The 15,559-nt window shown below is 40.7% G+C and overlaps 1 pseudogene across 1 annotated transcript; it reads left to right on the top strand.

The window, feature by feature from the left end:
- Nucleotides 1-638: 638 nt before the first annotated feature.
- Nucleotides 639-9,712, top strand: LOC144527140 (protein zyg-11 homolog; annotated as a pseudogene). The gene is made up of 14 exons (XR_013502793.1): nucleotides 639-812; nucleotides 1,464-1,629; nucleotides 2,217-3,016; nucleotides 3,232-3,372; nucleotides 4,535-4,711; nucleotides 4,987-5,051; nucleotides 5,334-5,433; nucleotides 5,668-5,718; nucleotides 6,247-6,405; nucleotides 6,499-6,546; nucleotides 6,753-6,953; nucleotides 7,047-7,099; nucleotides 7,507-7,604; nucleotides 9,531-9,712. The product of XR_013502793.1 is annotated as a protein zyg-11 homolog (transcript).
- Nucleotides 9,713-15,559: the final 5,847 nt, after the last annotated feature.

The following is a 15,559-nucleotide window of genomic DNA, read 5'->3' as shown; positions in this document are numbered from 1 at the left end:
TACTCATTTGTAGAATAATGGTCCCTGGTAGTGTTAATATATGATTTTGGATGAACATTACTGCTGTAGATGGATATCTTAATCTAAAGCATCAGCATCATATTCTATAAGATCTCAACTTTGTGACAATGCATTTTCCAGCTAATCCAAGAAGGGTTTCAATAGTTTATTTAATTTAAGAAGTAGGAGAATTTCCTCAACCCATAAAGGAATACTTAATCCTTCAGTTTATTAGAAAAAATATAACCAATAATCACCAAATTTGGAGACTACATTGTTTTCACTGGACAGTAGGAGGTCCTAAAAATTGTGAGTAACAACTAAAGCTGTCAGACAAATTTAGTGAAGTAAAAAGTACATTTGCCTCTGAGAGTGGAGTTGAAGTAAGTCACGTAAAATGGAAGATTTTCAGTAGCCTAGCTCAAATTTGTATTAAGGTACAGTACATGTACTTAGTTACATTCCACCACTGCCTTATGAATATCCAATGACGTGCATATCGTAGATAGATAGTAGAAAGTTAAAAGTCGAGTAAATAGGGATTAAAAGAGTATTAGCACAAGCAATCGCTCAGTGACCGTGACGTCATGCGCATTGACCAATAGGAGGCGGTCAGCTTGTGACAGTTCAGTTGGTACTCGACGGTCAGCAGCAACAACTATATAGAAAAAAAGATTTCGTAACTTTGCCTTGATTTAAAAGAAAGAAATGGACTAAATTAATGACGTATTTTAATTGAAGATATTGCTAAACGGTGTTGCCGTTATTAAGCCTATTTTATTTTCCTGTCGACTGTTTACTTTTCAAGCATGGTGAGTTTGACCCCGTCCCCTTCTGTAAAATGATGCCAATGTTTTACTGTCGTGAACTTTGTGTCAATGACAAACGCTTAGCTAATACACCGCGCTGTAGGACCCATTGCTTTTGTCCACGTTGCCTCTCAGAGACCGGTTGGATTAGGTGATTTAAACGGGCTTTACTTGTGTGCAGTGTTGCGGATAAAATTAGACTGCTGCAGCGTAAGAGATCCTGTGTCACTGTGGATCTGTTGAGTCCTGTGGTTGAGCCCCCTGAAGAAGAAGACTGAGACACAACTGTCATAGCCTATACAGTACCAGTCAAATGTTTGGACACACTTTCTCATTCAAGTGAAAGGCTATAGGCTACAGTATGTCCTTCACAGATGTATTTAATGTGAACAAACAAAAAACAAAAACATATTCATGGATAGATATTTTACACCCTGTTCAATACAGACTTATTAATAACACCCTACTTTTAAATGGTCGTTTCACCTAAATAGTTTTGTCAAATACTATAGGCCTATATTGTAATGTCTTTTCAGTAATTTGCCTGAACTGACCCTTTAAGATAAGTGCACATGTGCTTATACGACCTACATTTTGACATGTAATTATCCATTATTAGTTTGACTCCTCTGATTACCTGCTGATGTGTTGCAGGACACCGAGGGCCCCCAGGCCCTGTGCGACCTCTGCTTGGCTCAGGTGTGCCGCAGCCTGGACGCTCTGTGCAAAAAGCGAGCAGATGGCTCCATTTGCCTCAGCTGGGCCCCACTATTCCCACAGGAGATGGCAGACCAGTTACTGCGTAAGATGGCAACTAAAGGTAGGACTGGAGGACAGAAAAAAAGGATCCACAACATCCTTATCAACAACTGAGGGCAACTGCAGCCACCAAGTGATAGTAGTTTGCAAAGTTGTTAAAAAGGGACCAGTGGGTTAGACTCCGACCTGCGGCCCTTCACTGCATGTCATTCCCCCTTTCCTCCCCTTTCATGCCATTGCCCCTTTCTTTCCCCTTTCATGTCATTGCCCCTTTCTCTCCCCTTTCATGTCATTCCCCGTCTCTCTCCCCTTTCATGTCTTCAGCTGTCCTCTATAAATAAAGTCCTAAAAATGCCCAAACAAATAATCTTTAAAAAAAAAAGGGATCAATGATCTCCCACCACAACAAATGTGACTTGGCCTTTAGTTAGTTAGTTAGTTCTAATTCTTCAGGTGCACAACTTCCTGTATAAACAAAAGATAATTAGAATGTCTGAATAGCATTATCCTTAACCTACTCTATCACCATACAATTTATTAGTTCACAGTGTACTATGCTAGGCTGAAAAGTATATTCCATGAACATCAATGTGGTTAAAACTGATGCTACTTTCTCCTACAATGTCCCTCTGTTTTCCTTCCTACAAGGGATACTGAATGACACAACTGTTGGGATTTTCCGAAATTGCAAAGAGCTCCGCCTGCGCCGAGCCTCTATCCGCTGCTGTTCAGTGTCTGCAGAAGCTTTCCGGCTGGCCCTTTGCCCTCACCGGCTCCAGGAACTAGACGCCTCCTGGGTCTCTGGCGGCCTCACTGGGGCTAACATTGTCATAGGCCTGGCCTCCAACCCGGAGTGCAGATCCAGCCTGCAGAGGTTGTCCCTCACTGGGCTACATGTGGACTCAGAGTCTCTGGCGGAGGATGGAGGGACTCATGTTGGCTTCAGCTCCCTGCAGGGCTTGAGGACGCTCAACCTTGGCAACACAGACTTGACTGATGCTGTCCTTGAGGACATCTGCACTCTCCCTCAGCTGGAGAGCCTTGACATCTCCTGCACTGCCGTCTCAAAGCTTACCGCACTCCTTGATTGCAAAAACACCTTGAGATCTTTGATCACCCACCGGCTACGTCAGCTGGATATGTCGCCTGCTAGGTTGCTCTTTGTCCTCAGCCAACTTCATGCTCTCAGGCATCTAGACTTTTCAGAGGACCATTTTGCTGTAGATGACAGTGACGGGAAAGACGGGGATGAGATATTGCGGCAGCTTCTGGAGGGGAGTCCTCAGGTCCTCCCTTCCCTTGTTTCTCTAGATATCTCTGGGCGGAAGAGAATCACCGAAGCAGCAGTCAGAGCCTTTGTGGAGGCCAGAGGTGGACTGTTCTTCTTGGGCCTGCTAGCCACCGAGGCTAGCTCCTGTGACGTCCTGTCTTCACGGAAAAACCTCAAAGTAAGGAGCTAGTCCTAGCATCGGGCACAGAGTTGACACCAAGCTATGAGATGTCAGGACGTTAAAGAATGTTATAGGCAGACAAATGAGCTTGACTCTCACATAAGTTTCTCATTTGTCTTTGACTTGAGGCTCCGTTTGTATACAGTATGTACTGAAAATGCCCGCTGCATTTCCTGTCCCTCTGACAATGCTGATCTGCTGTGTATGTTCAGGTAACTGGAGATGCTAATGAGGACCAGGTGTGTGAGGCCCTGAGAAGGTACAGAGACCGCGAGTGTTTCGTACGAGAGGCCCTCGTCCATCTCTACAATCTAACCACTGACATTGACAAACCACGACCAGATATACTAAAGGTACTAGCATTGTGTTTAAACAATATCTTTAAAACATACTTTTATTTATTACAACACAGATCTTAATTTTGTCATTTTGGCCATCATTTCTGTTGGTTGTGGATTACATTGTACTCGCAAAAGTAATTGCTAAAACAACATGCAACGAGTAAAAGTTGGAAACAAGATAACAGTTCAGATTATCTAAACCACTTTATTCCAAGGTAAAACTGAAGGTGAGCACACTGAAAATGTCACTAATGAGCCCTGTTTGCATAGGAAAATCAGGAAGTCAGTCTGGAAACTGTGATTTATGTTCTTCCAAGTAAGGATTGTTTAAAACTTGTATGATCGTATGACTGCTCATGTTCCTAGAAACTTCTTTTAGCAAATACCACATTCACAGACCTTAACAATCACTTTCCTGAATACAATATTTTTAATACATGGAATGATGGCCAAAAACGACAATAATAAGACCCAGGTTGTAAAAAACTAGTATTATACTGCATTGCATTGAACTGTATAGTAAATTGACTATGATTTATTTTATGATGTTTTACTCTAGTGTTGCACAATATCTCCTCTTATTCTGTGCAGGATGAGATGCTGTAGTTAGTTAGTTAATCCTTTATTTAAACAGGAAGTCTCACTGAGATCAAGATTTCCTGTTCAAGAGAATAAACATATACAGTACAAGCAAAGAAAAACACAGACATTCTCAACATGCCATTTTTACACAGTAAAGGAAACAATTTCAAGTAGCATTTAAAATGCTCAAGTATAATGTTTTAAAATTCAAAAGAATGAATAAGATAATAAAAAAGTTTTTGTAACTCATTCCCCTTAAGGACGGAGCCTAGCATGTCAACCCAGTTTGTGTTTTGTTAGCTCAGTGTGAACAAACTGTACAGCTACATTTAAAATGCCCTCTGACCTGACACTATAATTATTGTATTTAGTCGGGATCGGAAAGAAGACATATAGAGGCAGTTTATATTTAGAGCCTTACAGATAAATAGCGCAATGCAACCTCACAGATGTGGGAGCGTTACACACTAATAATATCTGTGAGATGCCCTGTCCCATTACTATCTTCTACTGATGCAGTTTGAGTGATTCAGGTTTTTCCATCTTATTCTGAAGCACATGTGATTTTGAATAAACCTCTGGTTTCCTGCAGCTGGTTCTGAGTGCCATGCAGAGCCACACCAACTCCCTGCATGTCCACCTGGTGGCCACAGCGTGTGTGTTCAACCTGACCACTCAGGACCTGGCGGAGGCCATGCCTCTCAGCCTGCTCAGCTCCACTGTCACCCAGCTGCTGTACGCCATGAAGACCTTCCCCAACCACCAACAGGTCAGGGGACATACTCAATGTTTCAGATTACAGATCCATAATGATATTGTGTAGTTACACAACAGCAACATGTCGCACAGAATGGCTCTGTTGCTACCAGCTGGCCTGTCATTCAGAGATTTTAGAGTCCGACCTAATATTTGGTTGTGGCTCCCATTCTGCCACCTTTAGGCAGTATTTGCAGTTACTCCATAATAACTAATACACACATATACCCATATGTTTTCTTACACCCATGTGGTTCTTCAATTCTAAATCTGTTTCCATCTCTCCAGGTGCAAAAGAACTGTCTGCTGGCGCTCTGCAGTGACTACATCCTTCAGGATGTCCCTTTTGACAAGTTAGTTCATTTCTCCCAGTTATAATATGACGCATGAGACCACGGTTACGCAGTAGCCAAGATAATCAGTGCACTCATAGAGTGGCACTGTAGTGTTTTTCCAACAAATTGGGTCCAGCTAAAATATATTTTGTCTTGAAATGTGAAAGTGCCAAAAGAAATAGTTCCTCCAGATGCAAAAGTACAGACCGGAACTCAGATTTTCCCAAGGCTTCTCTGAACATCACTTGTATATTTTTGTAATACTGTGTTCCTTATATCCATAATGTGATCATGGTTCAGGTATTTAGCAGCCATGCTGGTGATTAACTGGCTGTGCAGCCATGAGGATCCTACCCTTCAGAGAATGGCTGTGGCTGTCATCTCCATTCTGGTGGCCAAGGTCAAGACACTGCTCACTGACTGTGCGTTAGTCTGCTGCAGGGAAATAGTATGGCACCTGTTAGTCCTACCTGTTAAGATCCCTGTGCTTCAGTCGCCTCCTGTATCTCTGTGATGCTAGTTTCAACAGCCAGCTTTATGTTTTCATCTAGTGCAGTTCAATAGGGGCCGATTTCCTTGTGCGATAAGTGTACAACTAGTTCTAGAAACACTCATCTTTTTGTTTTATTTGCAGTTGTCCACAGAGGAGACCGCTCAGCTCGGCAAGGACGTCTTTATTATGAAGGTACATTAACACTTTCACGGTATTTAGTTTCAAACTTACACAACGTCCCCGGCTTAGCACTAGATATGCACGAGTGTATTTCTAGTTCTCTCTCTCTCTCTCTCTCGCTCTCTCTCCCCCACTCTCTCTGTCTTTCTCACTCGCTATATTTTCCATTACCTACTCTGTATATATACTCATTTACTCTCTGTCACCACATTGCTCCATGAACTCGTCCTTCACGGTTTACCGTTACTCCATTATTCAATTATACCTCTCTATTTCTCTCTTTGTGTATGTAATCAAGCTTCTCTCTACGCTTCAGTTATTCAGTGCTTAATGTACGTCTGGTGCCACTTATTAATATGTAAATCATTGTATCCAACAGTCAAATTCAATACTGCCAAAGGATGTTTCACTACAAATTTATTTACAAAAGTTGATATTCATTTTTCACTTTTGGCTCTTACATGTCCCTCCTCCTCGTCCCTCTCTATCACTCCCCTCTGTCTCATGTTTTTTCCACTCATTTGCTCCATCTCACTGCAGCTGCTGGCTATTGTGCAGCAGAAAGCCATGTTGGGAGTGGTGGACTCCACTCTGAAGTTTGCCCTGAGTGCTCTGTGGAACCTGACGGATGAGATGCCCACCGCTGCTCGCAATTTCATCGAGTGCCAGGGCCTGGAGCTGTACGAGGAGGTTCTCGAGGTAGTAGAGCTCCAGGAATACACTGACATTAATACAGAAATGCACCCACACACACAAACATCGTCTCATGCTGTCTATTGGTTTGTGTTGCAGTCCTACTACACAGAACCGTCCATTCAACAGAAAGTTCTTGGCCTCCTGGTGGGTTCTGTGTGTGTATGTATATATGTGGAGTTATTAGTTCAGAATGGGTTTTTGATTATGTGCCGTGTGTGCCACAGTAAAATATTATTCAAATTTTGAATTATTTTGACCAATAGGAATCAAATGAAATCCACCTGTAGGCAATCTGACATAATATTATTATTGCTGGCATCGCCGCTATCATTTGTATCTCTGTGTAACAGAACAACATAGCAGAGGTGGAGGTGTTACAGGCGGACCTGATGCGGGAGGACCTGCTGGAGCACATCCTCAGCCTGCTGCAGGACTCCCAGGTGGAGGTGGGGGTCCGGTACTTTGCAGGGGGGACTCTGGCACAGCTGGCCTCCAGACCAGAGGCCTGGACCCTGGGCGATGAGCTCCGCAGCACCATACTAAAGCAGCTGGTGTGTGTGAGAGGCAAACGTTTTGGATGCTGTTCTGCATTTAGCACGGAGTAAAATTCACCTTTGGCTCTTTTGGGCTTTCTTTCTTTGCAGCATGCATCCATAATAACATGGACCCAACTCGAGAGAGAAATGGTCTCTTACAGGTGAGACAAACGCAAACTGGACAACACGGACAGAAAAATCTGTTTAGAAGTAGAGTCATTTTTAATGAATTCACTCATTCTGTCTGTTCAGTTCAACATCAAATGTAATGTAACGTATGGATCGTTTGAAACACTGTGTACATTAAACCCAATTGTAATTCCCTGTATAGGTTCATTTATTTGGATATCTGCTAAGGTGTCACACAGAATTCTATGAGGTCTACAATAGAAAGCCCAGACAATCACAAGAATGCATTTTAAAATCTAGTAACACCTCGTTTACATTCCCTTGGTAGCATTGGTGCCAAAGAAAATCGACTGTCCGGTTAATTTAAACACAAAATAAACCAAAGAAAAATACTCAGAACTATTTATAATCCCAGTGTCTCCTTGTGTCTACATTTCAGGTCGTTCAGTCCATTTTGCCCTCTGCTTCAGACTTTGCAGCCCTCAGGAGTGCAGCTGTGGGCAGTGTGGGCCATACATCTGGTCTGCAGTCAAAACAGTAAGATATACAAACAGACTACTGTGAGGATACTGGGGTGTCATACAGGACTGTGTGTGTATAACTATTTTATTAATCAATGAATCGTTATAAGTAATTTTTCATGCAAAAATGGCAGAAATTGCTGTTTTTTTTAGATTCTCAAATATGAAAATTTCCTGCCTGCTTTTCTCTGTCTTATAGTAAACTGAATATATTTTGGTTTTTGACTGTTGGTCGACAAAACAAGACATTTGAAGGCATCACCTTGGACTGAGATAGATATTTTTCACTATTTTCTGACATTTTATAGACTGGTTCTCAAACTATGGTACAAGGAGCTGCCTCTAGTGGTACGCAGATGGAATCTCGGATATATATATATATTATATATAAAAATTTAATTAGGGACTGTTCGTTATTTATTTAAGGGGCCACCGGAGGAGCTTTGGGACCTTTAGCCAAAAAAGACATGACCCTCCCCTCACCAGTAAAAAAATTTCTATGACCCTCCAAAAACAATTTGGAAAAAAAGTCATGACCCTCCCCCAACAATTTATCAATACATTCTGTACTGGTTTGCATTTCGCAAATATATACAGATTTCCATTGTTTGTTTTTTTACAGCCATGACATATGAGACTAAACCTCTGCATTCTGATCTGACGCATACCACTCCTCTGTTATGGTGTGGTGGCCATTTCAGTAGATTTACTCACTAACGTTGTGGAAACAGAATAAGCATGGAAACTAAATGCACACTTCCTGCATTACTGCATTACTTCAAATACTAAGTTACTCCTCTAGTAAACTAGTATTAACATGAAATAAAACAATAAAATATTGAGACCATTCAGCAAGGCACTCTGGGTAATATTCAACACACAAACTGGTTGCTATGGACTCGTCACTAGGCTTCCTCCACTTCGCCGTTTAAACAAAGTGGAATAAACGTATAAAAGTCAAAATCTACACAAAACCCACAATCAATTAGTAAGCTGACATCAAATGTGGCATTTAGGAGACCTTTATTGCAACCTTGGCACGGTAAGATGTCCAGTCATTTTTGTTTTTTGCGTCCTGCTGCTCCCATTGTCAGCCAGGTAATATTTTTTTTTACTAAAGGAGTATATGAAATCTGATGTATTACCTACCACCATTTAGTTGTTTTGTGTTATTTAAGATATTTATAAAATATCTGATCATGCCAGAATTATTCCACTCATTTTTTAAACAATGCAATTATCCGTTTCAGCCACCAGGGGGGCAGCTCCCCCTGCCCCACAGCAAACTCATGGATCAGACCCATCTGGTAGCGAAGGAGGGCAGAGACTGAGAGAGCTACATGGAAAAATATGCACCAAACAAGCCACTTTGAAATTTTGCTGTTTCATGAATACAAAAGTTGGGTGACCCCCCCCCCCTCTGGACTGAAAAATGTTGGATGACCCTCCCCCCAGCAAAGAATAAAAATACATGACCCTCCCCTATTTTCCTCCGGTGGTCCATTCCATAAATACCGAACGGTCCCTTAATTAATTTAAAAATAATACTACAGAAATACTAGATTTAAATACAAACTACAATTTCCGATAATTATACTTAATAATATGATCAGTTAAAAGTAATTTAAAGTAAGTGTTCGTTTAAGTGTCATATCTTTGTTTCGATATCAGCTTTGACTAAACAATTAATCAAGAAAACAATCTGCAGATTAATCGATAATGAAAAGAATAGTCAGTTGCAGCCCTATACATTTTTAAGTAAAATAAAGGCGATTGCTATCTTTTATCATTTTACATTTGCCACAAATATTGGACCCAAAATAATGTTAAATAGATTCATGTAGACTTCCCTGGAGTATTATTAGTCAAGTGGTGGTGGTGGGCTCGATCACTGTAAGCTTCCATTCCTCTCTCATGTTCTCATCTTCTCTCTGTCCTCTAGCTTCACATTACAGCAGCATGATGGAGAAGGAGGGCGTGACTGAACTTCTGAAGGCTTTGGCTGCACATCCCGAAACACACGCCGACATTAAAGGACTGTCAGACAGCATCTTGCGCATGGTAGAGCAACACCATAGTCACTCAGGGTCCTTCTACAACCAGATGGGGCCTTGAAACTCTTAACAAAAGTGCAAGAAATTGATTTTATTTAATTCATTGTTGAGCTGTGCCTAAAATGTGCTAGACATGAGGTTGCAGATTAGGGTTGGGAATTGTTTGGGTTTTTTCCGATACCGTTGCTAAAACAATACTTTTAAAACGGGGCCGGTGCCTGAACCGGTGCCTGAACCAAAATATATGTAATATATTTATAATGTATATAATATTAAATATTAAAAAAAGGAGCACAAAACGACAGTTGGCGACATTAAAGAACGGCTTGTTTATTGCTACGGCCATATGGTCAAAATTAAATGATTGATTAATAATGTAATGACAATAACGTATAACAATGACTTATTTCACCAGTAAATTGCTGGTAAACGACAAAAACAAGCACCAGATGGGAAAAGGATATTTTACAATAACTTAAAATGCACCACAAAGCTGGCGAGTTTCAAGTGAACGCACCGTCTGTGTTGTTTTTCCGACAACGGCAGCTGCAGTCAGACTGTTACGTCCCGGTGTTGAAATCCTCTACAGGGAAATACAGTAACACTTTAAACCGTTTAATGTTAGCTGTCAGCATTTTAACCATTGTGTTTAATCCAGCTACTAGCTAACGGTAATGTATCGTCCCGTGCAGCGATGCTTCTGAAAAAAAAAAAGTCAGGCTCCGAAATGAGGCACCGAAATTTTCCTTCTTATTCGGTCTCGTTACTACTGTTTATGTCGGAACCGGTGCCCTATTGGCACTGCGTTTCGGTACCCAACCCTATTGCAGATACAGTATTAAAGTGCAGGCAGTTCACATCAGTAATCTTCAAATTTAAGTTAAACGGAATAAATTATTTGTTATATATTTAATATAGAGAAAAACTGTTTACAGACAGTAGTGAAAGCACTGTTTGAAAATGTTTGACCTTAGTGAAGTGTTCCAAATAAACTGAAGTTAGAGACAGCTTGTGTTGTAAATCATGCATAGAACCAACACCTGTCACTAGAGGGTGCTTTGGTACTGTAGCTTCAGGGCTGTTTTTTTACTTAAGTTTGCAAAATATTAATACTTGAATGCAAAATATTCAGTCATCAGATGTTTGGATTCAAGATCATAATAAGGAGCAAGATATCAATAACCTGAATCTGCTGTATTTATCTGTCTGTAATGAGGACCCCCCTTAGTTTGTTTTATATTTATGTTCAGAAATATCTCCCTCTCCTGCTCTCTCTCTCTCTCTCTCTCTCTCTCTCTCTCTCTCTCTCTCTATCTATATCTATATATATATATATATCTATATATATATATATCTTTCTCTCTCTCCTGGTATCCTAGATGCTGAATTCATTATATTTTATGTAACAGCTGGAAGACAGAACTGCTCGCAGGCATCTACAGAGTCTATTCTAAGTTGGCCTATTAATAAATCCTTTTGAAAGGTGGATTAACAACCTCTCATGAATACTTGAGTTGTACCACCATGTTCAACTTTTAACTGTCAAATCCCCTTTATTCATATTTTTAAATCCCCCAGAGGAATTCGAAGGGCTCTACTATGCAGAATATGGCTTTTGCGTGTTTGTGATTCAACCAGGTTAGTCATCCCTTTGCCAGTGGTAGGCTATATATCAAAAAAGAGCTGCAGTAACTGATCCAGGGTCAGCATTTAACTACCGCTTCAACCCCTAAACATCAATGTCACAGTGGCAGTCCTGTGGGGTCAAAGGTCAAGTGCCCTATAGTGAACATGGTGTGATGTTACCGTGAGAAGTTCAAGGCAAGAGAAATGTGGGAAAAACGCTGCTTTCCTGGGGCTGTGTAGCGTGCATGGTGACTTTGTACTACATGGAAAACGTAGCAACGTCAACGTGAGGAGGTAAGGTGAACAGAAGAGCCAAAACTTAATAGTGGTGTGCATTGCCTTACTTAGGTTTTATGTGTTTGGCTCAAAAAGCCTATCAATATTCAAGTTATTCACAAGGCAGTAAGACAGAAGGCAAAAGAATTGTAAGAGTGTTGTTCAACATTTTGGGAAAAGCGCATATACACTTTTTTTTTCTGTTCTTCTTAGAACAGAAGTGATGTCATTCTCAGGTCTGTAAGTTATGATAAATATGAAGTTACTGCCAGCAGCTGGTTAGCTTAGCTTTGCATAAAGACTGGAAACAGGAGGAAACAGCTAGACTGGCTGTTGAGCGGTAACAAAACCAGCACCTCTAAAACTCACTAATTAACATGTTAATCCAAAGTGTTAAAACCACAATTTGGAAGGTTAGGTGCTGGACTAAGTCCAAGATATTGTCACACTAACCCCTTGTAAAAGGGTGAATAGTTGGTTTTACAACTTTTGTTTTCATGGTTTTTAATGTTTTTAATATTTTGGGTTGACAGATTTTGTTATCCTCCTCCGACAAAGCCAAACTATTGGTTTCCCCATGTTTCCAGTCTTTATGCTATAAGCCAGAGATATTCAACAGGCGGTACAGGACCAAATTATAGTTTGATAATTTTTTGAAACTTAAACGGTCTTACACATTAACATGACATATTACCAGCAATGATAGATTGACGTATTTGTGAATTTTGTTACAGGATTACTGGCCTACAAGTAAGGTAGCCATCCACAGATACAGTTATGCTTAAGGATTCACTGTGTCACATGTGTGTTGCACATTAAAACATAATGTATAAATATATGAATATGTCAACAATTATTAATACCATAGTATTGTATGCACCATAAAAAGCTATGTGTAAAGGCTTTAAGCCACCCTAGACGTTATTGTAGGCCCTGTTTAATATGCAACTCAATTTTATACAATAGTAGTAGGGGTCCTTATCCTTAGCCTGAAAAACGTTGAGAGACCCCTGCTAGAAGCTAATCTGCTGGCCGTAGCATATTTACCATACAGACATGAGAGTGGTATCAATCTCCTTGTCTAACTCTAGGCAAGAAAGCAAATAAGAACATCATTTCAAACTATTCCATTAAGAGAACAGAAGGATCTGCACTGGCTAGACAGATAGAAATAGAGATGTCTATAGGTAAATTGACAGGTGCTAAAATAGGATTTATGGCCAAAAATATCTCTAGAGATAAATAATGCATGGGAGGGATAAAGAGAGACGTGCTGGAGAAAAAAGTAACAGAGTGAGTCAAAGGAAATTCAAGACCCTTACATGCTCCATGAGACTATTTGCAAAAATACCAGAGACCAATTTGCAGATTCCCTGTCTCAGTTTGAAATATCATTGTGCTGCATTTGAGTTGGAGCTTAGTGTGAGTAAGCATCTCGTTATCTCACTTTTGCAGCCAGCTCTAATGGATTAACATAATCGTGGACCAGCCTGGGCACCCAGAATATACTAATGTACAATGCAACACATCTCCAGCTGTGAGTGTGTGCGTGTGCCAATGCACGTGTGGGGCAGAGTTTGCAGGGTATTTGTGCAGCTATGTCTATGAGCTAAAAAAGCCCCAGTGTAGATAATAAGGCAGCCATACTTTGACTTGGATGCTAATTAAGACACCCGCCAACCCTTTAAATACCCAGAGAGCAAAAGAAGGGATAAGGACATTCAAAAAGCAGGACGAGAGGTTGAACAACAAGACAAAGCAATAACAAAAAAACACTTCTCCAGGCAGAACTGTGACGCACAAAAGGACACACCCTCTCCTCTCAAATGACCTTTTATTGCTGGGGAAGGATACAGAGTTGGCAGGCCCTTGAGCCTGTGTGCAGATATGTAACAGCAGTAGAACCATCCTTCTCTCTGCCAAGTGGAGGCAGGGGCTTACTCTTCACCATCAATCAATAGCCACTTTCACAGAGGAGGGCTAAGCAAAGCTTGTTAATATCAAGTCCTATAGAAAAAAAATACAGATGTAACATAGGATCGAACACAATCATTTGAAATAAATCCAGCTGACAAATAATTTCTGATGTGATAATGATAGAGAAAGTGATGGAAATGAAACTGGACAAAACTCACTCAAAAAGTCACTCTTGGCCTATAATGAAAACCAGGCATTTTGCTTATTCCTGTCCCTCTTTCTGCGCTTTAGTGTGGTCAAAATGTGAAGGTTCAAATAATTAAAGCAAAAGAAAGTACAAAGCAGGAACACTTATTATGCACGGTATGTTTACAATCGTAAGCATAGGAAATATATTTAAAGTGCCCGTATTATGAAAAAAACACTTTTTCTGGGATTTGGGGTGTTCTTTTGTGTCTCTGGTGCTTCCACACACATACAAAATCCATCCATGCTGTTTTGAGTGAGATACGGTTTCTGAACGTGTCCTGCCTTCAGTCTCCGGGTGAGCTGTTCGGCACGGCTTGTGACGTCACAAGCCGAAACGAGCTGGCTAACCGCAACCGTTAGCTCGTAGCGTGCTAATGCTAACGCTAGCATGCTACCTCGTTCTCAATAGCAAAGCACTGCTACAACACACACAAGTTCACCATAATCTACAAAAGAACTACTTACATGTGCGCCCTCATTTAGAAGTATCCCAGCTAATCCTGCCTTGTAACTGACCGAAGTTTGAGAAACAGCCTTTCTTTTACTGTCTATGGAGCTAGCTAGCTGACATGATCTACATCTGAGCTACTGCGCATGTGCGAGTGCAATCAAACATAGTACAGAAGAAGAAGAAAAGAGGTCTCACTCTGTAGCTAAAACAGAGACCAGGTGAAAAGAGGATCTGCAGCAGTGAGAGAGAGCTGTGCAGTACAACAAAAATATGGTGTTTTTTGAAAATTAAACCATGTAAACCTATTCTAGTACAACCTTAAAATACAACTATGAACCTGAAAATGAACATAATATGGGTGCTTTAACTTAATATAAGTTGCAGTAGTTCCAGCTTAGCACAGCAGTATGGGAGGTTGGATTTGGCTGACAGTAATTTGGTGCTGTCATCCATATGTGGCAGTGATTAATGATGACATTTTCTTGAAATAACTGAAACACACAGGCATCCATTTTCCAAGCACCAGTCTCTGGAAATCCCATAATTTTAACTTTGGTGTAAGTAATACCACTGATCCGTGATTTTCTTCCTATTTTGTGTGTGTTTGTGTGTGAGTGAGCGTGTTTTTAAGTAGATGTGTCAAAGGGGCTATTACGGTCAGTTAGAGCCACTCTTATGTGATGTCACATCGCCCATCTGCAGCATTTTAAACAGTGGCCGCTTTACTTTCAGCTCAGTAGATGCACACAATGGTGCAAACAACCACAACCATAGAGGAGGAAACACATCTGCAGGAGCTTTTGCATCCAATAGTGCTGTGTATTTCCTTGTCTATTCCCTGAACTGGCTCGCCGTCACAGCTGTGCTATTGATGTGACCGTAACCAGAGTGCATTTCTGTCCTGAAGCACATCCTGACTACTACCTCAGACTGGCTGGTAAATGATGGCATACAAACAGTTCTCAAGCACAACAATATACCCATTAGTGCCACTGTATGTCATCTTAAAGCAATAGCTCAATATTTTGGGAAATACGCTTATTTGCTTTCTTGCCAAGAGTTAGATGATGAGAAGATTGTTACCCCTCTATATGTCTGTACGCTGACACTACAGCCAGTAGCCTGTTAGCTTAGCTTAGCTTAGCATAAGGCTAAAAGCAGGAAGAAACAGCTCAGTCGCCCACCTGTAATTCTTTTTGCATTAATATAATGCAGAGCATTGCATTGTGGGATTCTTAGCACAAACTAGTGTACATGCCGTGTCTCCATTTTGTAATTGTATTAAATAAATTATAAATTACATAAATTATACATTCAGATTTGAGACACTCAAATAAAATGGGGGAGGGTAAATATACTATAGGGCCTATATTTACCCTCCCCCATTTTATTTGTATT

This window comes from Sander vitreus, chromosome 12, assembly GCF_031162955.1.
Source record: "Sander vitreus isolate 19-12246 chromosome 12, sanVit1, whole genome shotgun sequence".
Taxonomy (NCBI): Eukaryota; Metazoa; Chordata; class Actinopteri; order Perciformes; family Percidae; genus Sander; species Sander vitreus.
This window is presented reverse-complemented; position numbering and strand designations above follow the sequence as displayed.